This window comes from Suricata suricatta, chromosome 14 (genome assembly GCF_006229205.1).
Source record: "Suricata suricatta isolate VVHF042 chromosome 14, meerkat_22Aug2017_6uvM2_HiC, whole genome shotgun sequence".
Taxonomy (NCBI): Eukaryota; Metazoa; Chordata; class Mammalia; order Carnivora; family Herpestidae; genus Suricata; species Suricata suricatta.
The window spans coordinates 29,174,174-29,201,972 of NC_043713.1; the positions used below are offsets into that span (position 1 = coordinate 29,174,174).

General features: G+C 37.2%; 1 long non-coding RNA gene across 2 annotated transcripts; it reads left to right on the forward strand.

Annotated features, from left to right (window-relative positions):
- Positions 1 to 725: 725 nt before the first annotated feature.
- Positions 726 to 27,772, forward strand: LOC115278502. Of its 2 annotated transcripts, XR_003902923.1 has the most exons (3): positions 726 to 802; positions 2,831 to 2,944; positions 27,677 to 27,772. It is a non-coding gene; the product is annotated as an uncharacterized LOC115278502 (long non-coding RNA). The 2 variants fall into 2 exon arrangements; XR_003902924.1 differs by lacking the exon at positions 27,677 to 27,772 and having other exon boundaries at positions 2,831 to 3,142.
- Positions 27,773 to 27,799: the final 27 nt, after the last annotated feature.

A 27,799-nucleotide genomic window follows, 5' to 3' on the forward strand; every position in this document is an offset into this window, starting at 1 on the left:
ATTTAGTGAGCAGGTATGTACCACTAGGATGGATACTTGGTGAGATACCACAAACACACGAATGATGAAACATCCCATCCATCACAGGTCAGCTTATCAGTGCAGAGGAGCCTTCTGTAGCACTCGAGACATACCTGAAAACCTCTAGTGATGGGAAAATTGCAAGTTATAATTCACTATTCATAGGTTTTCTCTAAATTTTCAAGCCCAGTTCACCTGAGTGGTCACAACAGCAACATTGGCAAAGAAACAAAAATAAAAATAAACAATAATCTGTTATGCCTGAAGATAATGTTTGTTCCAGTTATTATCAATGCATAACAAATCCCCCCAAACATAGTGATCTAGAGCAATATTTCTTTTGCTCATGAATTCTTTAGTTTGGGAATTAGGAAAGAACACAAAAGAGATTTTTTTGTTGTTTTTTTTCTTTTCACAATGTCTTGGAACTCAACGAGGAGGACTTAATGGCTGGACTGCAGAATGAAATCATCTGAAAGTTCACCTGCTCACATGTTGGGTAATTGGTGTTCATTGTTGGCTGAGATCTGAGCTGAGCCTCTTGGTTGGAATACCTGCATGTGGTTCCACCACGAGGCTATTTGAGCTTCATCCCAGCATGGCAGCTGAATTCTAAGAGAATAAATTCCAAGGAAATCTGATGAAAACTCTATCACCTTTTATGACCTCACCATGAAAGTCTCATAGGATCACTTCTGCTGTCATCAAAGCCCACCCAGCATGGAGCATGGATCCTACATCTTGATGGAAGAATACCCAAGTTACATTTTAAGAAAAGCAGGTGGGATGAGAGGTATTGTTGTAGCTGTTTGGGGAAAATGCAATCTATCAGAATGATAAAGGAGATTTCACTGACATTATCAAAACTTGAACAGATTTTGGAGTTCATCAAATCGCGTCTGCTGATGAAGACACAGGCTAGAGATATAGGGCAATGCCATTTACTTGGTCAGAAAATCTTTTGATATTGTGCACACTTGGAAGTAATTATTTAACTCTTGCCCTACTCTTCCATCTTAGTCTATTCAGGCTTCTTTAGCAAAATGCCACAGATTGAGAAGCTTAAACAACAGAGATTGATTTCTTACAGTTCTAGAGGTTGGGAAGTCTAAGATTAAAGTGCCAATAAGGTAGATTTTACTCTAAAGACTTGTGAGCAGCCATTATCACACTGTGCACTCACCTCCCCTCTTCTTTGTGTGTTCTTGGAGAAAGTGAGCTCTCTGTGGTCTCTCCTTATAAGAACACATTTCTGCCAATCAGCACCTCACCTTTAAAACTCATTTAAACTTAATTACTTCCCTATAGGCCCCATATCCCAATAGAGGCACACTGGAGATTAGGACTTCAACATAGGAATCTTGGAGGAACACCATACATCCTGAAAAAATTTAATAGTAGACATAAATCATATTTATAATGTTATCTTTTATGTTCAAAGTTATCCTAGAGTTCCTGCCAGAAAAAAAAAACTTTCACTATTTCTAATTATTCCCTTCTGGCCTACTCTTCCCCAAGAATTTTGTTTTTCCATGACTTCAGTTTATGACACAGCTTTGAATGTAGACAGGCTATCATCACTTCCTGTGTTTATTATGTATTCACTATAATTGAGTATATCATTGTCTACTTGTCACCTTTTTTCTAATAAATACCAAGGATCTGAAAAAACTGAATATTTTTAAGCACAAAAGCTGAACTATTTTTAACTACCAGTACCGATGTCATATTGGGGATTCAAATAAAGCATAATAATGCATATGAATAGGGGACTAAAAACAAAAATAAGATACCTGAAATGTAAAAGTATGGAATACAGGCTGTTTTTCCTTTTAAGGGGTTTGCTGTTAGGATATTGTGTAATGCTTTTTTTTAAATTACTGGAAACAGACTCTATGAGATGGAAATATGATGATTGATTTTAAAATAGTTGAATTTGTCACCTTGCTGTTGAATTAAAGGACTATTGTACTCTCATTTTAAATCTTATTGCTAGTTAAAGTTCATTTTATCTATTGGGAGAAAACCTTATCGTATTGGTCTTATTGCCTAGTACAAAAACAAACACTAATGACCAGCAAGTCTTAGTAATGCAAAAGGCTCAAAGGAACTGAATTCATGATGACCCTGTTGTATAAACTGAGTTTATACTCAGCTTTGCTCTTTATCAGGCTTGTACTCAAGTTGACATGGGATCTTGGTGAGAAATCTTTGACCTTTAAGAAAACCAATTGTGCCTCTCAATATGGACCAAAAAAATCTTCAGGCCAAACATTGAAATATAAGATTTCCAGGCCCTGACTTGGTTTTCCCAAGGAACTTTTTTTTAATTGAACACCTGTGTTTTCTTTTGTTGCTACTGATGGGGTTAGAGGACATATTAACCACTGAGTCACCAGTTTTAGTGATTAGAAAACATGAAACTTTCTGAATCATTTCCAACTTATTAAGCACAAAGTGATTCAGACCAGTGGAGGAAATTTATATCTTGGAGTTGGACAGGATTATTGAATCTCTGACTGGAAATGTATAATTTGTAAATTAGGCAGAGTTTTTTTCCCCTTCTAGATGAAGATTTTTGCTGTCTTTTTTCTTTATCAAGACCCAATACAATTTCATTTGAGTTATTTGACTCTGAAATGCCTAGTACATTATGCCAAATGCAATGAGGCATAATGAGGTTCAAAGAAAAACAGTATGTGACCCAAAGGAACTTGCTGCCTACAGCAGGATGTAGTTAAGTACCTGAATGTAAAAAACAGAGCATGGTAAGTTCTCTGAAGAAGTAAAGGCCACATTTCCCTTGTAGGGAACTTAACAAATATGTGGTACCTGAGACTGAAGGACAGAAAACTTTCAACATGAAGAAATGACAGAGGGAGCACACCAGGAAGAGACAGAAGTGCATGAACAAAGTATAGAGGTACATCCTCATCTGTGCAGAAAGACATTTTTGTCTAAGGATGTTCCTTACACCCACAAGTACTCCATGCATTTGAATTTCTATTCTTCCTTCATGAATGCCTATTGCTTTTTAACACTAAAATTGTAATAGTTAATTAAGCTTTCAAATGTGTCCAAATATGAGTTAGCCAGACCTCAATAAAGGGAATGAACGACCTGCAGTTTATGTCTTCAGCTGTAGCCTGGTGAGAAGTCCTTAGGAAGGCATGTTATATGAGTTCCTCTGGGCCTCCCAACACATAGCAGAGAGTCATATGGGCCAAGGAAAGGGGATAATGCCAAAAAAATATGGATAACAACAACCAGAAGGGGAATATCAATCATCAGAGCATACAGACTTGCATCAAAAAATGTAAATCATTGCTCAAAATAATTCACTGAGCCACACTTCCAAGCTTCTATCTTGCTATCTGTCTACTCCACTGACTTTAAATTCTATTCACATCTGAACTATTTAGGTTTTATCAAATGAGGAATGTGGTTGATCTCACAGCACACCCTTATTCCCTCTTCTGAAATATTTGGAACCTACTTTATAACTTGGTAAACTTGGTAATTGCCCAAACTCACTTCAAATTTTAATTTTCCTGGGGCACCTGAGTGGTTCAGTCTGGGCAAGCGGCTGATTTTGTTTCAGGTCATGATATCACAATTTGTGAGTTTGAACCCTGCATTGGGCTCTGTGCTCAAAGCATAGAGCCTGCTTGGAATTCTCTCTCTTCCTCCCTCTCTCTGTCCCTCCCACACTTGTGTGTGTGCCCTCTCCCTCAAAAATAAATAAACATTTTTAAAAATGTTAATTTTTCTGCAAAATTATCTTCACTTATTTTATTCTGTCATTATTTATTTAGAGTTAACTTAATCCAGCCTGCCAAAAATCTCTTATCTGTTATGTAACTGGAACATTAGTCTATAGTTATTTGTCTACCTGCCATCCCCCTCCACAATACTTTGGCCCTATGATTTTAGAACCTAAGCATATTTAGTTTTAAATTTATGTGGCCCAGCATCCAGTAAATAGTATACATTTTTCTACTTAATTAAATGTGAGGAATGAATAAAGAAACTAAGGCAGGGATGAGAAAAGCATGTAGAGAGCCAAAGACCAGAGTAAAATGCAAATAAGTGTGAGACATTTTGCCAGCATATTTTAGGAGGAATTGGAAGATGAGATCCAAAGTCAAGGTCTCGTTATCAGACCTTTAAGAAGACTTACTCCCTTTGCAAAGTTTGTCCACACATAGCCTTCTGGAGTATGGCAAGACTGATGTGAAGAGTGCCCTTGGTGGGGCCTGATAAAATCCACTGGTAATTCAATTAGAGAAGGCAGTTGATGAGGCTAGTACTGTGGCTAAAATGTCAATGCAAATTGTCTTTACTGAAAGTTGGAATAAATGAGATTGTTGTTAGATGCTGAGATAAATATTAGTCATGGTCTTGAAATCTTATAATCCAGGAGGACACGTAGAATTTGAATAATTAAAGAAGAAAATCGTTCTTTTGAAGAGAGAGAGCACATGAGCAGAGGAAGGGCAGAGGGAAAGAGAGAGAAATAATCTTAAACAGGTTCCATGCTCAGTATAAAGTCCTGATGTGGGACTAGATCTCATGAGATCAATACCTCAGCCAAAATCAGGAGTTGCACACTTAGCTGACTGAGCCACCGAGGTGCCCCAGAAAATCATTTTACTTGGGAGATTAGGCAGGAATGGTTGGGTCTGTCTTGGGGACAGGAAGAAGGCCAAACTGAGTGGACTATGGGCTATATACATTGGCAAACAATTTTAGATTATGCTAGATCTGAGTTGTCATAGGCAAGATGATGTGGTAACTGAGACCCTTACCTGGCCACAGGTTAAAAAACAATCAGTAACATTTATTGAGTTCCCTCTTTGTTCTAGGCACTAATCAAAAGAGTCAAAATTGTCATAGGAACAGTGAAATTTATTTTGAATCATTCCTATTTGTGTAGGAAAAATTAAGAATCTTCAAGATTCTTAAGACTCTCAGGATTGCCCATGATTGAGAAGCTACTATGAAGCAAGGAATCAAACTCTAGTCTGTCCAACTCCAAAGTCCATGATGCTCCTCCTGCCATTTACTTCCTCGGAGTGGTGTTCATGAGGTTACTGTCCTCCACTGAGCCATAGCTTTCACTCCTTTTTTATTTAAATATTTTCTTTTTTTTTTTAAGTTTATTTATTTTGAGAGAGATGTAGAGCAAGTGGGGGAGGGGCAGAGAGAGAGGGGGACAAAGGATCCAAAGTGGGCTCTTTGCTGACAGCAGAAATCTGGATGCAGGGCTTGAACTCACAAACTGTGAAATCATGACCTGAGATCAGGAAGTTAGATGTTTAACCCACTGAGACACCCAGTGCCCCAGTCTTCACTCCTAGAGATATTTTTAGGTGGAGAGTTGTTCTTGTTACTGAGTATTTTCTAGAGGACAAAAAGAGAAGTCAACTCTAATGTTAAAATATTAAAGGATTTTTAAACTAAAGGTAAAATCTTGTCTTTGACACAGATATAAAATGAACCGGTGTTACAGATTTTATTTAACTTGCTATTAATGAGCGAACTCTGAGTGGCTATCACCACTTCTATAGAAAATCCCCTAAACACATTTATAGGTCAGGACTGTTGAAATTAATTTGCAGAAGGATATAAAACTAGCTATTTGGGGGGCTGGGGGATTGCCCCTCCACTGAACACAATTCATTTTCAAGAATTATTTGGCATTTTTATAAGTTCTCTACAACTTTTAGAGTTGTAAGTTAGCTTAAAGAAAATTAAAGGTCTCAGTCAGATAGCCCAAAAGAGCATGCTCCACACTCTTCATTTGAAAGTACTAGGAACATCCAGTACTATTTATTTGCTTATTCCAAACTCTCTTACACTAACTTAACAACCTTCAAGTAAAATTAAACACTTGACCATAAGATGTCTCATTACACCGAGAACAGGTCACTCAGAACAATTTAAACCAAGGGCTCTAATGCCAACCCATCATCCATTTTTTTCTTCTTTTTTCTTGGTATAATTTTCTTCTCTCTCTTTCCACCAATTACCTTTCTCTTCCTTAGTGTACATGTTAATCAGTTTGTGCTGCTGTAACCAAGTACCATAGAATGGGTGGCTTAAACAACAGAAATGTATTTGTTGCAGTTCTGGGGTCTGGTAAGTACAAGATCAAGGCAACATCAAATGTAGTGTCTGTGAGGGCCTGCTTACTGGTTTGCATATGGCCATCTTTACCTCGTATCTTCACATGGACAAGAGCAGAGAGAGCTTCCAGTGGTCTCTTTTATAGGGACATTCATCTCATTCATGAGGACTCTATTCTAATTACTTCTCAAATTCTCCTTCTTCTAATACCATAGGATTTCAATGTATGAGTTTTGAAGGGACATAAAAATTCAAGCCATGACATTCCATAAGACAGATTAATTAATAAGATATAGAGACTTGAATTTAATTTATGCTCAAAGATGGCTTTCCTGTGTCTTCAGCCATGTCTGTATTCAAATCCTTGCTCCAGAAGAGCACACATTATTTTTAGATTCTTTAATATTTTTTTCTGTCATCTCTGTAGACTTCTCCTTTCATTGAGAAATATAATGACAAGTTGACTCTGTGAGTATTGGTTATAATTACATGTTTCAAATTCAATTTAATTATTTGAATAAGGTAATATATACTTGGGGAAAACGAATGGGCCACAGATTACAAATGCTCTGAAAGATCAGGGGATGGAGAAGTCTGTCACTACCTGCCTACTTCCCTGTTCAAATGCAAATACCTGTCCCCCAGGTGTTCTACTTGGCTCCCCAAACTCTTTCTCACTTCAGATTTACCTTTATTCTGAAGAACTTGGATGCAAAGGAGCTGAGGCTGACTTTTGCAAACTTTTCCTTCTCCTCTAAGGACTAAGTTCTCAACCAGGTGGGAATGGAGTGTATGTAAAGGAGACAACATGATCCTTAGGAAAAGTCTTTTCCCACAAGGAACTTACAGTTTTGCAGCTGGAGGGTGAAAGTGGGGGAGGTTAGTAATTAAACCTAACTCTGTTATAATGGCCAGAGGCCTGGAAGGCAAAAGAACTCAAGGAGATATGTCCCAACTCTGGGCTTGATCGGGCAGCATTGTTTCAGCAGCTGAAGGCACAGAGTCTAGCCAGAGAACCACTCAGCCTGGCCAAAAATGGAGGGAGTAAAAGAAAGGATTAATGATTTCTTATAAAAGGTAGAACTTTGACATACAGTCAGCTTTCCAGATGCATATGCATTCTGTTTATATCAGTCATTGTGGTAAAAACAATCCCAGGTAAACCTGGTCTATAGGGGGTTTGTCCTTCTGTGCCTGTAACTAAAATTAGCACTCAGTTTATGTACTGACTTGACATCTGAAACAAGGAGTGCTTCGAACAACCCTTCTTATCTGGAGTCAGGTTCCTGCTTATCCCAGAATCCTGTGTTTCAGTACCCTGCCAGTCTATAGAATTATTCAAACTAGCCAGTCACGTCCTTCAGTAGGAACCAGAGACACCTCATCATCCTCGTGATACCACAAAGCCTGCCACAGCCTCTGGTTGTTCATTTTGTCACCAATGCAATATTTGTGTGATCCTGCATGGCTTGCAAGATCCTCCTCCCTTGACTGGGCTTTGAGTATATGTGGCTGATAAACTCCTATTGCTTTCCTCTGTCCAAGTGGCAGGTATAAAGGTTTGGCCTTTTCCAAAACCTTAGGGCAGAAATTCCTCCCTTACCAACAGGGAGAGGAGGAGACACTAAAAAGAGCTTCAAATTGGCTGAGGTGTTTTATAACCTAGTTCATGCGTGGCTTCTTATTTGCAATTAAATGTTAAAGTATATGCTTAATGCACTTCATAAGAGTGTAGGGGATGCTGAAAAAATTTAAGGGCCAGATACATAAAGGAATGGAAACTTTCTTGCTTCTCATGTACTGCAGTGTGTGGTATCACTCAAGCACTAAATATCCCACCATGTGTATCAGGCTAAGACCCCAGGAATAATGGACACAATTCTCATCCTTTCAGTGTACTTCTTCTGATGAACATGACAGAGATAACGTACCTTTCAAATCTTTTTTTGATCTTCTGAAGATGTAACTTGTTCCATTTCCTCCAAAAAGTTTCTTAAATACTTTTTTCATTTTCAGTTATTAATTTATGAATGCCATTTTGTGAAACCCTTTACGAGAAACTACCTGTTTGATATGAACAGGTATGTTCTAAATTACCAGTAAACTAAGGTTTACAAGGTTGAGGAGAGTATCTTGCATGTGTGTGTGCATGTGCGTGTGTGTACGCAAACACACACCGCAGGCTAGGCCAAGGTCTGCGTTTGTCAAGGTTTGCTGCTCACTGTTACCAAGAATAAAGGCATCACAGGGCAAGCTAATGACTAATCATTTCCAATGTCTTGGATTTTTTACCTTTTTAAACCATGCTGGATACTCTCAGATGAAATATGTTAACTAAAACAATTCATGTAATTATTTACAGATATCAAGTGTTCCTTAAATATCACTTCTCTGATTCTTTTTACTTCCCCTTACACTAAGAGCAACATGTTCCCAGGAAACTTAAACCAAATGAAATCTAATCTCTATTTGCCACCTTTTCTGCATAAGGCTGCGAGGATGAGAGAAGCCACTTTACAAATCCTTGGCCAACTATTATAGATGCATGATCTTACTACACAGCTCAAGCTTTTCACTGTATCTTCTGCCAAAAATGAATGATTTAATGTAACTACTCTTACAGTAAATTATATAAATTAAACAAAGTACTTCTGTGCACAGATGAAAATGGTATTGGCAAAACAGTACTGTCACCACAGAAAACGTTTTTTAAAAATATATAAAATTTGACTTGAGATCTAGCAATAAGATTTTATAGTTGAAAAGTCCTTAAATTCTTATCCGTTAAAAATAGAAAAAAGAAAAAAAAGCTACTCACATTTATTTAAAGAAAACCATTCTAAATATATAGTATCAAAACCTGTTTAAACCAAAAAGAAAAAGAAAAGAAAAACCTTAAAAATTTTAAAGCAAAAAGAGCATAGTTCTTGCATATGCAAACAAAAAACTAAGTAACGTTGAGATATTAATAAGAGGCAAAGTAGAGGCTCTTTTCAAGTCAAAATGAGCAGACTAGGGCAAAGAAGGTCATGTTTTAAGGCAAAATGTAAAATCTACAATGATGATATGTGCTGAATAACAGATCATTAAAATGTATTAAGTGGAAATTCCTATAAATCAAGGAAAGCTGAGACGACATAAATAGTGGAGGTTTTAGCATATGTTTTTTGGTTCCAGTTAGATCAAGTAACACCAGTGTAAATAAGGATAAAGAATACTTAAATAATATAGTGAATAAGGTTATTTAATAATTATATACTACATATTAAATTTCATGTTCTATACACATAGAATATAACCTCCTCAACATGCCCACAGAGCACTTTCAAAATAACTGGCTATCCATTAGGCATAAAGAATATACCTAAAAAGAGAAATAATACAATACAGGCTCTATCCTTGGATCATAAAGCAATGAATCAGAAACTGATCAAAATCAGAAACAACAACAATAATACAACTGCTTAAAAATCAGCATCACTCCTAAACTTGTTTCTTGGGACCAAATACAAAATCAAAACAACTGACAAATAGTTGGACAATAGTTAAGGAAGAGCAAATAATCACATAAAATGAAGTTCATTGCTTATAAGAAAGTAGTGTGCATAAATTTAGCCTACACTTGAAAATGTGGCTAAAAATATTAACTTTCATTCTTGTTACAACCCCAATATGGAATAAGCCAATGTGCATTCACTTTGAAGTAATGGCATTTCTGTAGGTAACAGAACTTCACATTAACAGGCCTTCTAGTGAAAAGCCTAGTTTCTTGTCCTTTCAGATTTTTTTTACATTTATCTATTTTTGAGAGACAGAGAGAGGCAGACCACAAGTGGGGGAGGGGCAGAGAGAGAGGGAGACACAGAATCTGTGGCAGACTAGGCTCTGAGCTGTTGACACAGAGCCCAACACGGGGCCCGAACCCACATGAGATCATGACCTGAGCCAAAGCCAGACGCTTAACCGACTGGGCCACCCAAGCACCATTTCTTGTCCTTTCGAAACAACAGATTGCTTCCTAGCTGTCCTGTGTAACACTGTTCTACATCCTTGCTTAATGGCAGGCACTCCGGTTTTGTTCACAGAAAAATAGAAAGTGGTGGTGAGGTTCTTCTTCTATCCTCTTTTTTCCTCCATTACATCAAAATCAAGGCACATAGATATGAGTTCTTTTCTATCCACTCAGAAGCAGCCCCATCATTTAGTGTCTAAACCAATTAGATGAGTAATTTTTAAAAAATGAGCTTCAATACTTATAGTGGGAAGGAAGGAAGGAAGGAAGGAAGGAAGGAAGGAAGGAAGGAAGGAAGGAAGGAAGGAAAAAAGAGAGAGAGAGAAAGAAAGAGGAGGGGGAGGGAGGAGGAGGAAGGAGGGAGGAACAAGGGAAAGAGGGAGGGAAGGAAGGAGTGTGTATTATTTTTAATCAAATAAGCCTCAATCAGGGATTGAGAAAACTGAGAAAAAAAAAAAAACTAGTGAATCTCAGAAATTTATCAAAAAAGTAACTTGTGAGTTTTCACTATATACAATAATCAGCATGACTGAAAACAGAAATGTATGTGATACTTGTATTTATTCATAGGAAAATGAGGTAAATACTTATTTTAATTATTGTCACAAGGATGTGAGTTGCCTGACAACAGACAACATTTTTTTTATTTCTCTGATGCCTGGAGCAGTATCTGAAATATTACAGGAAATATATAAATGTTTGGTAAATATATGAAATAATAAATGAATGAATTAAATCTTTAACTCTAGAGGACAAAGTAACAGCAAAATTTGAGCAATGACTAGTGAAGCATAGAAAAGAAGTCCCTGTGAGGGGACATAAGGGTACACAGGTGAACCAGCAATGTCAAAATTGCATGCAGTGAGACAAATTCCCTCCAAAACTTGGGCAGATAAAGAGATGAGTGTTCATTTTATCTTACAATGCTTCAACAGCTGTAAGAGGACATGAAAAGAGTGTTCAGTCTAAGTGACAAGGATCACTGCTTGTTGCTTAGAAGTTTCTCTTAAAAGGGTACAATTCACTTTAAATTCCTCCTACTTTTCAGAAGAACTTTGGGATTTATACTGAGAGTCTCATGAATTTTTAGACAACCAATTAGAATAAGACCATCAGCTGAGTATAATAGTCAGGATGACCTTTTTTCTGATCTGCCCAATATATGGTACACACAGTGGTAGGTTTGGTAATGGTGATCCCTGATTCACTCCATTTCTTCTATATCTGCCATACAGATATTTGCTCTATTGATTGGATCGGAGGAGCTAAGAGTCAACTTTAAATGATGAATATTGAAATGTACTGCATAAACAAGCTATCAAGAAGGGGTGTGTGATCAGACATGCCCTGGTGGGGGGAGCCAAGCAGATGGTCAAACCAGTATCCACAGTTGCACAACTAAACAGACCTCCAACAAGGTCTGAATACAAGACAAAATATATCTTAAAAATAAGAAAAGTTTAAGATGTTCTTGTCTTCTGACTGTGGTCTGGGGCATTTAAACTATACTATTTTTTAAATATTTTGAAATATTTTATTATTTTTGAGAGAGAGAGAGAGAGACAGAGAGAGAGTAAGCAGGAGAGGATCGAGAGAGAGGGAGACACCGAATCAGAAGACAGGCTCCAGGCTCTGAGCTGGCTTGTCAGCACAGAACCCGATGCCAGGCTCGAACCCAAGAACTGGCGAGATCATGACCTGAGCTGGTCGGACACACAACCGACTGATCCACCCACGCGCCCCTAAACTGTACTATTTGCTCAGAAAATAAATATTTTTTCTTTACAGCACACGCACACACAAACACACACACACACAAACACAGGAGAAAACATCTTGAAATGGTAACTGACAGGGAAGCAGTGGGAAGTGCCAAGCCATATCAGGATTTTCAAGGGATCAGTGAGTGCCATCACCTTGCCAGGGGATAGGATGGTCAAGTAGGGATGTGCAGCACAATTGCCGTGTTTGAAACAAGGGTCTTACTTTTTAAAAGCAGGCAACACTAATTCTGTCAGGAGAGCAGAAGAGAGCAACCAAGCTAGGGAAAGACAGTAAGTTGCTGTCCCATTTCTTTTGTTGAGACCAGTAACCATCGCTGAGGGTTTCAGTTAACGAAACCCAAGTTGGAGATACTTTTTTTTGCCTCAACCTGTTAAGTTCAGAAGCTGCAGGCTGGTTGGGAATACTCCACTGAAGCTATTTATCCCAAGCAAAATGGTGATACAGACAAGATCTGCCTCTGTATAAAATTTAAATAACTGTTGCAAGGGCCAACACTGTGATATTTCTAAGATGGCAATATGGAATCTTTTTATAAAATGATTGATTTATATTTCAAAGGAAATCTCTTCTCTTGAAATCTAAGCAAAGTGCTTGAGGCTTTTCACAAGTATGGCATATGGAATATTAACACTCTTCCATTAACTGCATTTTACTCCAGTCAGAGGCAGAAAAAAACTCATTTTACAGGAATCAGCCAAGTTTTTAAAGACAAGTAGATGATTTTTTTGACATATTCAGGTTTATTCAAAGTCCCCTTAGCACAGCTAGGTGAAATATTAAATACTAGCATTTCTTTCATATGAACATCAGATTCCATTCTGAAAGCCCTCTGGCAATGCTCAGGTCCATAAATGCTCCAATTTTTATTAACATTTATAACTATGATGCTATTTTAATGTGGGAAGGGATATCATGATTCTAATTTCTGTCTAGTTAAGACATTTTTGTGGTAAAGAACCAAAGATTCTTGAGGTATGGATGTTTCCTACCAAGGACACACTGAGATTTTTAGAACAGTGTTTCTCAAAATACAGGTTTTAGTGACCCATTAGATTTGAAGTTTAGTGAGCCATTTCGTGACCCATGACTCATAAGAAGATCAGGAAATCAATTTTGTGAATTATAACTCAGTTTTGTTTTGTCACTGAAAAGTATTGGAATAGAATGGAATGGAATAGAACACAGAGGATAGAATAGAATAGAATAGAATAGAATAGAATAGAATAGAATAGAATAGATAGACTTGATCACATATACAGAGGTACATGTGGGAAGAGGAGATTTTTCTAACTATTGAAGTGACATGTGTTTACTAGAAGGTAATGAACAGCGGAAGAACAAGTTAACTTCTAAATAGTCCAAGACATGGTGCTATTTTAAATAAATGGAAATGAGGATTTAATTGCTAAGGAGGGCCAAATTCCTACATTTCACAGATGGCCACAGTCCAGGCCCTCCATGGTGCTAAAGCTGTAAAGATGAAAAAGTCTAACAGCCTCTCTTCAAGTAGTTTAACTGAATCATATTTTTGATAATCCACTCAGTAGGTTGCATTATTTTGGTCACAGTTTATTTGTAAACTATTAATTTTGACCTAATATGTAAACAGGTACTTAATTGTATAGGTGTTAGTATATTTATTTAAAGAGAAGCCTGTAAATCTTGACATTTCTGATAATGAGAAAGAGTATCTTGAAATTGGTTCTGGTTTTTTTGCTTTATTTTCTAGATTCTAGATATTACAGGATTCTATAAATGTTGCTTAATTTGAATCCTGTACTGTCCCCATTTCCTAGATTTTTATGTGATAGGTCTCCTCCCATGAACACCACATAGCATTCATGCTAAGTTTTAATGCTTTACAGGTGAAGTTCATTTGCACAACTCATGGATTTGCATCTATCTAAATATTTATTAAGTTGACATATTGATATTAAAGGAAACTGTTTCTGATAAATTATGTTCTAAAGAGAAACAGGAAGTAATCAAGAACTGTGCAAGATTGTTAATGAAATTCTCTTCTATATGTTTCCAACATGCTTCCTCAAGAATAAGCTTTATAAAGAATGGTTTAGGGGTGCCTGGGTGGCTCAGTTGGTTCAGCCTCTGACTTCAGCTCAGGTCATGATCTCACGGTCCGTGGGTTCGAGCTCTGCTTTGAGCTCTGTGCTGGCAGCTAGGAGCGTGAAGCCTGCTTCTGATTCTATGTCTCCCTCTCTCTCTGCCCCTTCCCTGCTCTCTCTGTCCCTCAAAAATAAATAAACATTTAAAATTTTTAACAAAGAAGAATGATTTGGGCAGCATTATCTTACCTCATAGGCTCAAAGTCAGCTTCCCCTACCTGAAGGAACATGGCACGCTGAATTTTCAAGCCCTCCAATTGGTGTGCACAGCATAGTATTTTAAATAATAAAGAAAAAATCAATAGTATAAGTTTAAAAAATCCCACTTACCTAAGAGAGACCTCAACTACCTGCATTTGACTTTACAGTGAAAAGAAAGGAGACAAGTGAATTCTAGAAGCTCTGGAGTCCAGAGGACTTTTCACTGTTCAGAACGGAGGAATGGATGATGGGAGAATTTAGGAAAGTGGCTCTGTTCATTGCCACTTTCTATTAAAAAAAAAACTTTTGATAATTGTACATTACAGATTTAATATAGACTCCTCATCTTGGTGCTTGAATAAGTTTGCTAAGGCTGTTGTAACCAAGTGCAACAGACTATACTGCTTAAACAACAGACACATTTTGGAGCCAGGAAGTCTGAGATCAAGGGCAGAGCTAGTTCCTTCTAAGGGCTGTAAGAGAAAGGATCAGTTCCAGGCCTCCATCCTTGGCCTACAAATGGCTGTCTTCTCCTTGTGTTCCTTTGTACCTTTTAGTGTCCAAGCTCCCCTCCTCTGAGGATACTGGTCACATTGGGATGGGCTTACCCTAGTTACTTCATTTTAACTTAATTATCTCTCTAAAGACACTGTCTCCAAATATGGCCACCTTCTGAGGTATTGAGGGTTAATATTCCAACATAGGAATGGGGAGGGGCACAAGTCAGCCTATGACAGTAATGACTCTGTATACCTTGAGAAATAACTATTTACCAATGAGGAGACCAGTACTCAGACGTTAGGGGCATGGTCTAAAATCACACAACAGTTAAGGGGGCACATTCAGCACATGAAACTGGGTATGTTGGGTCTAACTGGGTTTTCCTCCTAGTTCTGCATTGTCTGATCTATGAGGAACTCCAGAATATGGCCTTGCCTCAAGCTTTTCACTTTACCTCTTACTTGCATTCCTTCCTTTGCAAACATCTTTTCGATTTTCACTTCTGTCTCTGATTGTCAAGTTTTTATCCATCCATAAAGGTTCTGATTCAAATATAATCTATTTCATAATTAAATACCTGATAAGATTTAGAAAATCTTGATGTCTTTCCTACAACCCATGCCAATCAAGGCAGTATCTCTGGAGGTGGAAAACACAGAAGTATTTCTTAAAGATCCTTGGTGATTCCCAAGTGCAGGTAAGGTTGAGAACCACTGCCTTACAATCTTTTCTCAGCAACACTTTTCTGTATTATGTTTTTATACTAGAATTACCTTTTACTCATTCGGTCTTCTCCTTGCCCCATTTCCACCAAACACAATGCCTTACATACTTCAGACACTCAGTAATAATATTCTTTTTTTTTAATGTTTTTTTTTTGAGAGAGAGAGAGAGAAAGAGAGAGAGACAGCTTGAGCAGGGGAGGGTCAGAGAGAGAGGGAGACACAGAATCTAAAGCAGGCTCCAGGCTCTGAGCTAGCTGTCAGCACAGAGCCTGACGTGGGGGTGGAACCCACGAACTGTGAGATCATGACCTGAGCTGAAGCTGGACGCTTAACCGGCTGAGCCACCCAGGTGCCCCAGTAATAATATTCTTAATTGAAATGAATTAGATTCACAAGAATGAGTATGGTGAGGAAAGGGAGTGGTCATGGACTCATTCTATAGGGAATAATTTTACACTTTTTTCTTCAGAAAAGCAACTTGAACTTTTAGCACAAAGGCATCCATTAAGCAAAACATAATTCAAACATATGTTCATCTTTTAAGACTTTCTCTTATGAAGTTTTCTGGCTTATTCTTTCAGTTGATACCCTTTAAGCTTAATGCACACAATTTGGAATTTACCACTTAAAGTAATTACCCATTCATATTGTAATATCCTCTTATATTAAAGACAACATGATAATGGACTGAAGCTATATAGTTGTCATGCATCAGAGTATTTATATTTCCAAGAAAGCCAGATGAGGACATTTTATTCTGATTTGCTTTATATCTTTTATTGCAATGGCCTTTGCTTGTTGGTGCTGCAGAAATGTTCTCATACATATCACTCTATCAAATTGTTACCAGTACTATCCCCACCAGCATCATTTCCTCCTCATCATAATTGCTTCTTAGCTGTTGACCTCAGGGAGTCATTGTTGCTCACATTGACTATTGCATAAGCTTCCTACTTTATCACCTGCTCCTCTTCCATTCTCTACTCTTTCTTCTGCTTAGCTTCCACAGGTACTTCCCTGATCCAGATTTACTTTGCTTAGTCCACAGCTGAAATACCTTCGATGGCTCCTTCTTCACACAGAACCATGTTAAAACCTGACATCCAATACCTGGCATTCAAATTCTTGTCAAATATGACTTCCCCATGAAATTTGCATTATTTCTATCCATAGTATACTCCCCACCTTTTACCTTATGATGTATGGAGAAACAGTCACCCTTCCCTGAATATATCCAAAATATATTCTGCACAGCCAATATCTGCCTGAGGAAATGCTAAAATTTCTTTAAAATCAAATGAAATTGATTGATTTGCATTATGTGTTTTCAATACTATGTAACTATTCTCTAGCAAGTTAAATAATACATGTATAAGAATGAGGTGGCCAGGCCAACTGAGCAATATCGTAAGGAACTTTTAAAGAAATACTAATTTAATTTTTTGAATCAAAATTTAATGTTTATTTGTTTTTAAGAGAGATAGAGAGACAGTGCAAATGGGGGAGGAGCAGAGAGAGGGAAACAGAATCCAAAGCAGGCTCCAGGCTCTGAGCTGTCAGCACAGACCCCAACACACGGCTCCAACTCACAAACCGTGATATGACCTGAGCCGAGTCAGATGTTTAAGCAAATGAGTCACCTAGGTGCCCAAAGAAATACTAATTTTAAAGAAATACTTATTTCCAGGAACAAGCAGCTGACATTTTAAAATAATAGTGGAATTCATCATCAAAAACGTTTGAATTCCTAAGGAATTTTATTATTCCTAAGTCTTTATTAGACTCTGCTGGATGATGAGAAATACGAGTATTCTATTTTCCTGTCTGCACCTCTCTAACACCTAATCCAGTTCCTGGAGGTAATTGGTACTTGATATCAATTTACAGATTGCATGATTAACTAAGTGAATGAAAAGTGCGCATGTGATGGAAACATATATGTCTCCTGTGGTAAATTGCTGAAATTGGCAACATGGTGCTTTTATATCATCTGACCTAGACGGGGCAGCTATGCCTTAAGTAAGAAACATTTGGAAGCTATTTCCCTTTACCCCTCACTACATAAGAAACAGTGAGTTATTTTTTACAAATCATGCAACTATTGCAGTGAAAATACTAGACCAAAAATAAGTAGTATCCCAGGTGCATTAATAGCTGAAGTTAAACTCTATTTGGCACCAATTTATCAGGGCTGTATTGCTGTTGGGTTATGGTACAGCATAGGTGGTAACTCTGGAGATGAAATCAGACAAGAATGTGAGAAATTTTTTCTTTGAATCAATGCTTAATATCTAACCTTTAGCACTTTTTTTCTACTTCTTTCAACATATGTCAGTTGATAAAGTAAAAGAAAAGGGGTGGTGTTAGTTTAAATACTTCACAACAATTTGGGTGGTACCTAATATTGGAATAGGTAAAAGCGAATTTTATGACAATGTTTGATGTCCAGGCTAACTTACCATTATTGACATTTCCTAGATGAAAACAAACAAACAAACAACAGCAAAATTGTACAATTAACTGGGAATTTTGAATTGGAGCTTTGAGAACTGTGGTTTTCCATCACCAGTGGACACCATGGTGGGGGGTGACAGCATGAGATTTTCCAAAGTTAAAAAGTGTTTGTTACACATTTCTTGTCCTTCAAACATGCTCAGTGTTTCCAGTGTTTGAGTTGCCATAGGCTATCACTGCTGTAGAAGCAATGAAACCGGGATCCCACCAGGAGGGAGAGCTTCCTAACAGCATGTTCTAAGAAGGAAAACCAGTTCGGATTCTTAGTTTGCTGTGATGTATGGCATAGTTTTAGAACACTCAGATAGTGTGCCTGTTGCACTAGCGCATTTCATATGGAGTTGGAAGCTTATCTAGTCACAGGAAAATTCCAATAATTCCAGTGAAGGCAACCATCTGATTACAAAACGAGCAGGAGTCTGGCTCACAGCAGGACTTGCTACCTTAGCTGAGGACAGGGCAGAGAGCCCTGCTTGACCATCCCAAACAAAGTAAGCCCTCTGCTCATCAGATCCAGGGCCTGTTAATAACTCCCATTATTCCACCATCTCAGCTGTGTGCGACAGTTAGTTTCTTTAATTTGGGTCAGGATAAGTAAATATTGTTTCTTAGTCCCTTTGTGATTGCTTTGAGATGCAGTGTATGCCAGTTGCCATGGTTGTTGTTAAGGTATTTTATGTTCGGTTGCTTCTGTTCAGATTTGCCACAAAACAAAAATTTCTCCTAAGTGCAGGCATATTATAGAGATCTTTGGTAGTACAGAGAGGGTATATTGGCTGAGTAGATCAGTGGTTCTTAACTCAGGCATGACCTGGAGGTGACTTGTTAAAACATGTTACTGGCCCCCACCGCCAGTGTGTATGATTCAGTGGAAACAGGTGCTGGTGTGGGAGCTGGTGATGCTGACCCTGCTGGTCCAGAGACCACACTGTGAGAACCACTGATGTATGGATCATAGAGAAGATGGTAAAATTATGAGGAAATTTGTGCCAGTTCTGAGGTATCATGTCACTTTTGAAATGGGAAGATCCTCTTGCTGTCCATGGACATGCTTGGCTTTGGTGGTCATTTATTCATCCATGTCTGTTTATGTTCCAGCAATGGAATAGGTTTGTTCCAATGTAGCTTCTCCCTTTGCCCACCCCCTCTCCTCTAGTGACCTCGGTTGAGAATCATCTAAAAGGTTAGCAACTATTTTGAAAGACACTGATTTGGGCCAACTCAGGGAATGAAATATGAACTTAGTAAAGAAAGTATGTTTTCCCCTAGTTTTAATACAACATGGCATAAAACATTAATACTGCTATATATTTTTTTAATTTTTAATGTTTATTTCTTCTTGAGAGAGAGAAACAGAGTACGAGAGGGGGACACAGAATCCTAAGCAGTCTCCAGGCTCTGTGGGGCTCAAACTCACGAGCCATAAGATCACATATGATCTGAGTCAAAGTTAGACACTTACCCGACTGAGCCACCCAGGCGCCCCAATCCTGTAAAAAGAAACACTAATCACTTTCCTGTTTTTCCTTTTCTCTCTTTTTTACTTTTATATTTAGATTTGCAATTTCAGTGAGCATAGCCATGTGAATAACTACACACACACACACACACACACACACACACACACAGAGCCATTGAAAATCACTTGCAAAGAGAGCAGAGATCTAATCTGTTTGTTTTATGCTTGTTTTAAATAAATGTAACTGTTTTCCAACCACACCTTTAATTAGCACGTTCCTTTAGGGAAGATCCATTTCTCTTAGGTTAAATCTTATCTCCTGACACTTACATGACTCCAGAGACTAAGTTCAGGTAGCCCTTGAAACTTCTCACTACTTATTTATGGGTATGTCAACTTAGTGTAAAATTATAAAGACTGTATACTTTCATAGCCTACTTCTGGAGAAATATAGTGCTGTTTATTTCGTTTTTAGACTCTCCTTTCTGAAAATACTAAAAAATTACAACATACATCTGCATAAATAACCATACATATTTTTCCTGAAATAGGTTATTTTTTACTTGTCCTATTTAAATTTATTTTTGGCAAAGAAACTCTTTTTCCTTAATATGTTTGGTTTTATTAGCTAAGCTATGATAAATATAAACTTAAAAGATTCACATTTGTTCATAATGTAGAGATATTAATTTGTAAAACTCACTTTATATCAAATATTTGTTCTTTAAAAAAAAACCAGAATTTTCAGAGACACTTTTTTTTTTCATTTTTTAATGTAATTTCTTTTCAAATTGGTTTCTGCCACAGTCCAGCTCCAGCAGGCCCAGGGCTCTCTGAAAGATGGATGGTGTTGGCGAAAGGGGAGTAAGAAAGCCTCAAGTTTCTTTCTGATCACCAAGCAGGCATCTCTGCTCTCTCTCATTCTCTAGCTTTATTTATAGTGAAAGGTACAAGGAGGAGAAAGAGCAGCATGTGTTTAGTAAATGATTTCTCGTAGATAATTTTTACAATTTTCCAGAACATGGATTCTGCAGAGGTTACAATTCTGGTAGTAATGATTGTCATAAAAAACTTAGCTATAGGCACTATTCTATCATATGGGAAGGGCAGGTATTTTTGTACAAAATCTCAGGTATAGCTCTAAGGAAGTGACCTTTAACCATGAGGCAAACAGCATTGTTTAGTAAAGGTCAGCTTTTTATGAGTAAGGGTCATTAGGCTGTTTATAGCTCTAAGAGATAGTTTCCAGAAAAACAGGATCCCCAGGAGACAGAATGCCTGCTCTCACAGTCCCAAAGACGAACGATACATTTTATCACAGTAGTGACTTTTGCAACAACGTCCACACCTAGAAAGTAGTGAGTTATCAGTTAATTGCTCACCTAGGAGGAAAATTATATGTTGCTTGCTGTAATCTCATTAGGGTGTATCTAGTTTACTCATTTTTTCATTGACCAGGTGCAATCATGCCTAAGGGCAGGGCAGGGGGATAGGCTGCTCCTGCCACTAATCAGCAAAGCCCCTCGAGGTTTGGTACCCAAGCAGAAATGAAAGTTACTAGAGATAGATATCGGTCGCTGTCTGGGGGCAGAGACCGTGAAAACTTGCTGTACCCTGACTAGGAATTTTCACTCAACCCATGAGTTCAGATAGCTCCCAACAGTTTTCCATACAATACCTAGTGCTCATCTCAACAAGTGCCCTCCTCAAAGCCCATCCCCAACTTTCCCCTCTCCCCCACCCCCCATCAACCCTCAGTTTGTCCTCAGTATTTAAGAGAGAGACACATTATTAACATAGATAGGAAATTTGAGCAAGATTTTAATTTTTTTCTTTAAATACTTTATATTCTTGAGATCTAAAGTGAATAAAAGTGGGAATATCCAACTTTGCATCTGTATATTCTACATGTTAAATAATTGCATTTTGATAAATAGCATTCCCACTGAGAAGTTGTGGGGCCAGTTTTTTTTATATATATATTTAAAAACTTCCTTTTATGTTTGTTAAGATTCAAGAAATTTAACCAGTGTGAATGCATACATAGATTGGTATGGAGAACTGACATAATTTAAAGTGTGTCACATCTTTGGGTACCTGATAAGAGGGTTATGTGCAGGGCACAGTGGACAAAGAACTAACTAGGATTCATATGTGTAGGGAAAAACCAGGATACACATATGTTAACAGTATTTTCGTTGTAGTTTTTCTATTTATTTTTCTAGGTAACAGAATTATTTTTTTCTTTTGCGGTGCTTTATCAGTCTGTATTTGGTAATTATATAGTGAATTCATGTTGCATTTGTAACATTCTTAACGGTAACATTCTTAACATATCATAATTATGAAGGTCACTGAGCATCATGACATATTGAAGTGCTGGTGTCTTTGAAACTGCTAGTAGAAACTTTTAAGTATTTTTGGTTTGGGTGGTCAAATTGTAAATTTATTCCAGAAAGTTGGATGGCAGGTGTTTTTCAAGCTATGAAATCAATGTCTATATTATTAAACAGACACATAATAGGTACATGTTAACCTATTAAATTTTGTGAGCCTAGATTTATTAACTGTTTTACCAAGCCATGTTTATAACATGTCAAAGAACTGTTAATAACTGTTAATTAATTCTTTACTCTGACAGGATTTTAGACTATTCTATAGATTTTTTATAAGTAAGCTCTATACCCAGTGTGGGGCTTGAACTCATGACATTAAGATTAAGAATCACATACTCTACCAATTTAGCCAGCCAGGCACTCCTGTGGCTGTATTTTAAAATCCTCCCTTACCTGTTTTTTTTTTTTAATGTTTAATTATTTCTGAGAGAGAGAGAAAGGGAGAGCACACATAGGCATGCACACACATGCACGTGTGGGGAAGGGGCAAAGAGACAGAGACAGAGGATCTAAAGCAGGCTCTGGGCCAATAGCATACAGTCCAGTGTGGGGCTCAAACTCACAAACCATGAGACCATGACCTAAGCCACAGTCAGAAGGTCAACTGACTGAGCCACCCAACTGCCCCCTGACTCCTATTTGTAAATTAGGATCACACATGGCATATTTGTAAGATGGTAATGTATTTATGACACTATTCTTTTTACTTTCCCTACTCATCTATCTTACTTCGCATATGGACTTCCATTTCTCCATTTCCATTGCCCCTACCTCTCTTGGTTGAGGAAAATAATTACAGCTTTTATATTAGCTATTGCCCTCCCCACACAGTTTGTTCTCCTTTTCAAACAATTCTATACATTATTGCCATAATAAACAATGAATTCTAATCTAGATAGACTTCAAAAATCCTGAAAAAAATGCCATTGCATTCATAGAACCTAACTGGAACTCATCTACCCCTCTTTTTGATGGTCATAGGACTTGGCTGTAGCATTCATGACTATTATCTTTTATACCCTGTGTGTAGCCATTTCTCTATTCCTCTTTATTAAACTGAAGTTTAATAACTGAAGTTCATGGTTTTGATAACTCCAGTGTTGCTTAATATGCACTTCCACATTGCAGGTTCTCAAGAAGTCTCCATTTAATTAAGAAATAAAACCTGCAGGCTCCTGGAGATCTTTAGTGGGTTCTCCTATTGATCTGAATAGTAATCCTATTCCTGGTGATTTCTTGACAAAATTCAGAATTAATTTTTTGAAACTGTGGTTTCAGGAAAGGTAATTTAAAACTATCACTAAATAATCATTTGTATTCTTTAATCACTATAAAATAAAAATTATGGTCAGGAAAAAAGTAAATTCATTTTATTCCTTTGCATACAAAAATACACTTCCCAAACATGTACGTTTTTCTCCAAGATTTCCTATTATAATTAGCAACAATGTTATTTTTCTTAGGGAAATGTTTTCATTGGTTAGAATAAGCAAAATTCTAAACATCAGGCCTACAAAAACCCAGACCTACAAAAATCTCTGGAAGTAGAGATTGGAAATTTGATATTTTTGTAAGCTCCAGAGATTTACATAAGCTAAATCTTGAGAAATGTAGGTTTAATAGGCTATTTCTCTTGAAGAACAGTGACATTCTAAAAGCTGTTTTTAAATTATTAACTCTACATGAAGTGCTAATGATATAAATATTAGCTAAAGTCGTGACTATCCTAAGGTTCCCTTCCATCTCTAGGATGGTTAGTTCTGTTCTCCTTTAGGAGTAGAAATCAGGAGTTCAATGAAAATATTGATTAAAAATTTGAATATTCTTTAGTTGTAGAAAAATAGTTGGGGCTGAAAGTCGGCTTCCTCCTTGGTGAGAACCAACAGTGAAAGATAAGTATGTATAGAAGGGAGGAAAAGCTAGGAGGAGTAAAATCAAATCACATTTGCTTATACATTTAGTTGGATTACTATTGGAATTTACTACATTAAGGAGCAAGGAGTTTCCATTTTCTTCTGACAAGTATAAAAACAAGAGTGATTGTCAGTACCATTAATTACTAAGTAACCATTATCCAGAGTTTCCTTATTATGAAAGAGAATTGCCATCCCAAACCTGTCTAAAGGATATTAATAAACTTCATTAATTATCAAAGATAGCAAGAAAATAGCAAGTAAGAAATCACTTACCGGGTTAAAATTTCTAACATTTCAATTATAACAAGCCATTGAACATATAAATGCAATGAACCTTGTAACATGTATGAATTATGTTCTGGCCATGGGAAATAGCATCACAGTGTCTCCACCTGATAGAGTAAATAGCATCCCATTCATTAATAAAAGCTGTCAATGCAAATGTTAAAAGGCTGTTGGACTGAATGCACACACAGCACTGATCAACACTCTGATGGTCTCCTAGGTTATTTCCTCTTTTGCCCCCTACCTCTTCATCATGTTTAAATGTCAGTGGCATCTCTGTGAAGAGAAGGAACTTCCTGCTGCTTTTCTTACTAAATTCAAGCAATATTAGATGATGATTATTGTGAGCTTGGGAAATCCATTTGATCCTTAAATTACTTTATATTCCCCTGATATTAGCCTTCCTTGCATTCTTGTAAAAATGCGTGGACAAATTCAGTCCAACTGTCAGAAGGACCAACTGTTTTTTCAAATGTTTATTTATTTATCTGGAGAAAGAGCATGCACAAGAAAGCACTCAAGTACAAGTGGAGGAGGGGCGGAAAGAGAGTGAGAGAGAAAATCCCAAGCATTCCACTGGCTGTCAGCACAGAGCCAGATGCAGTGCTCAATCTCACATATATGACTTCATGATCTGAGCCAAAATCCAGAGTTGGACGCTTAACTGAGCCACCCATGAGCCCGGAAGATCAACTTATATTTGAGAACTGGATATACATCTTTTCAGTTATTTAATGTATTTCTGCATGTGATTCATTCCTTTTTTCCCTAAAATTTTTAACACTTTTAATTTCTTTTCTGCTATATGATAATATGATAATTTCTCACTTACTGTTTTCCCATATTCTTGATAATTAACACAGCATATTAGTATCTCTTAGGTAAGTTCAGAATGGCAATGGTGAAGAAGTGCCACAGTAAAAAAAAAAAAGTATGTAGAGGGTGGCAGAATATGCCACCCCAAAATATGCCATTTGGGCATCAAGATTATTTTGAACTAAAGGCACTTGAAAAACAACAGATACAACAAGGGTATCTATGAGTATTCCCTTTCCTTTCCCTTTTCCTCCTGAAAATAGGAGATTAAAAACTCCAGTGTGAAAGATGCCTTCCTTGTACGGGGGAAAAAAGTAACAGTTTTTGATGAAGAGTCATAGCTGAGAGACTTCTGCACAAACAGACCTTGTTAAAATAATTCTTATCTTCTTTTAACTTCCCCCACATAATTTGGTTACTTCTCCGCAATTGCATCTCTTTGTTCAATCTAATAAAAAGACTAGATTTTGACATGCCTTTGAATCTTTGTCTCCTTATGAGGGCTCCTATGTCACATAAACATTATATAAATTGGTATGCTTTCCCCCTGTAAATCTGCCTACGTCTGTTTAATTATCAGGCCTACTCAAGAAACCCTAAGTTTCGCCTCCCCTACATGTGTGAAGAGAAAAGCATTATTCCTCCTACACTTCCTGGAGAATACAATGTTACATACAGTAAAGTCAACTTTTTCTGTTTTCATTTTACTTCTACCTCAACACCTTTGCTTTTCTTCCTACAGTAAGTTCTTGCTAAGATGGGGCTTGTGTAGCCTATAGTTTTATCTTCCCCCTCCAGAAAAATGTTCTGAAGCTAACATATTCTGTGTGTTTGTGGCAGAGGGGAAGGGTATTACTCAGTAGTTCCTGGACCTGCACTGTCAGCATTATAATTGTCCACTGAAGATCTGCAGGATTTAAGTCTCTTGTGTGGGCCCTGCAGTCTTTGTTTTAACAGTCTCTCCAGGTGAGGCTTATGCACAGCGAAGTTTGAGAAGTCCTGCTTTGATTGTACTTTGTATCATTGACTCCTTTAGGAAATATTTATTGAGCACTTTTCAAATCAAGCAGCTAGTCTAAGTGGATCAGATAGGAACCCTCTCCTGGGAGACTACACACCATCTAGTAGAGATGACAACTAGTATAAATAAATGTTTGAATTGGATATTGTCATAAGAGATTCAAAGTACTGTGAACAATTACATAAGATAAAGATTTGTTCCCACTAAGGTACTTTGAATGAAATATTATAGAAAGATGCTGGAAAAAGGAAAGGCCAGTGGTTTGGAAGACAGAAAACACAAAAGTACAAGGTGGGACCATAGGCAAGAGCAGATAATAGCAAGTGGTTGAATCTGAATGAAGCATAAAGCTTGTAAATGCTAATGGTTGGAAATAGAAATTTAAAGAGAATGGCTATTTCAGAGAGTTTTGAAAGAAAGTCTAAAACATGTATATTCTAAGTTATTTTTCTATGTTTCCAGTTTAATCTCAGAAAAAAACATGGTCTCAAAACACAATGAAAATTCTTTAAATGTTTAACATCTTTGTATCTACAGCTCCTGGCATGGTTCCTAACACACTTTAAAGGCTTGATATATATTGTTATGTAAATAAGCAAATCTTTATTTGGAAAGTTAAACATTTAACTGCAGGCAAATAGCACTTTTAACTCTGTATACAGTTTCACACATCTGGTTAAAAAATTAAAAATCCCAAGGGAAATTTAGATGGTCCACTATGTCTAGATAATAGACCTGCAAAATAATGGAGTTTGTCTAAGTAATCACTTCTATGACTTATAAAAGCATAGCTACAATGAAATCTTTTTGAGGAATTAGAAAAATGGCAGCATATGCTCTATGTTTTCTCACAAGTCTAATATTGGATTCTACTTCACCTCTTATGGGCAACAGGCAACTATAACATTGGCAAAATTCTAAGTCTTTGGGCAAAAAGAAAAAGTTATGAGTTTTTCTAGGACAGATATCACATTTATTCATCTAGCCTATGTAGTGTCTTGCACATAACAAGTCATCAATGAATGTTTTGTTTTTTAATTAAACACCCAGAGAAGTACTTGGGACAGTCAGATTTTAGAAGGGCTTAACGACATTACAAAGTGATAACAGTTGTGACAAAAATAAAAATTTCTGGATTAAAAAGAATGCATTTGCAATGGTAGGTGGAGGTGGGGATGTTATTGTTACACAGGGAAAATATGTTGTCAGCTGTGCTGGGAAGTCAGAGAGTCAGCAGAATGACCCATGCACATCTATAATTTTATTGTTGCCCTGGGATTTAGACAGCAAACAGAGACAGTTATGAAGCCTTATTTAGTGAACACAGTATGTCCACCTTAAGTGAGCCAATATAAGTGTAGTAATGTTCCGTTCCTTCCCAGAAAGGGGTCATGTTACACTTAGGGCTCTCAGATAGAAGCTAATGCTGTAATAGGCAGATCTGGTTTTTTTTTTCCTCTTTCTTTTTCAACTGTGGCTCAGCAATATTCCCAAGTTTGTTGCTTAATTACTCGTATATGAGTCTCCAGGGTAGGTTTCTTTTCACAGAGCTTTCAGAAGAAATGGAAATAGAAGTAATGACTGTCTCACCCACTTTTTTGTTGTGAAAAATAAGAAATGAGCAGTCACCTCAGCCTGTAAAGTAGCTAACAGGCAAATCTGTTTCATACAACAAGGCTAGAATTTTATAGTCTTGTAAAGAAAATAATAGTTTCAGGGCAAAATGAACAAGTTCTTTCTCCCATCCACTTTTTTTTCCTCTTTTCTTCCAGAAATGATTGACAGCTCTATTAAATATCTCCTTGGCTAACCAGGAAGACAAATGGTTTGTCACAGAGATTGCTTACCCCGGAACACATTAAACTTTTGTCTACCAGCCTGGATGTGCTCTCAGT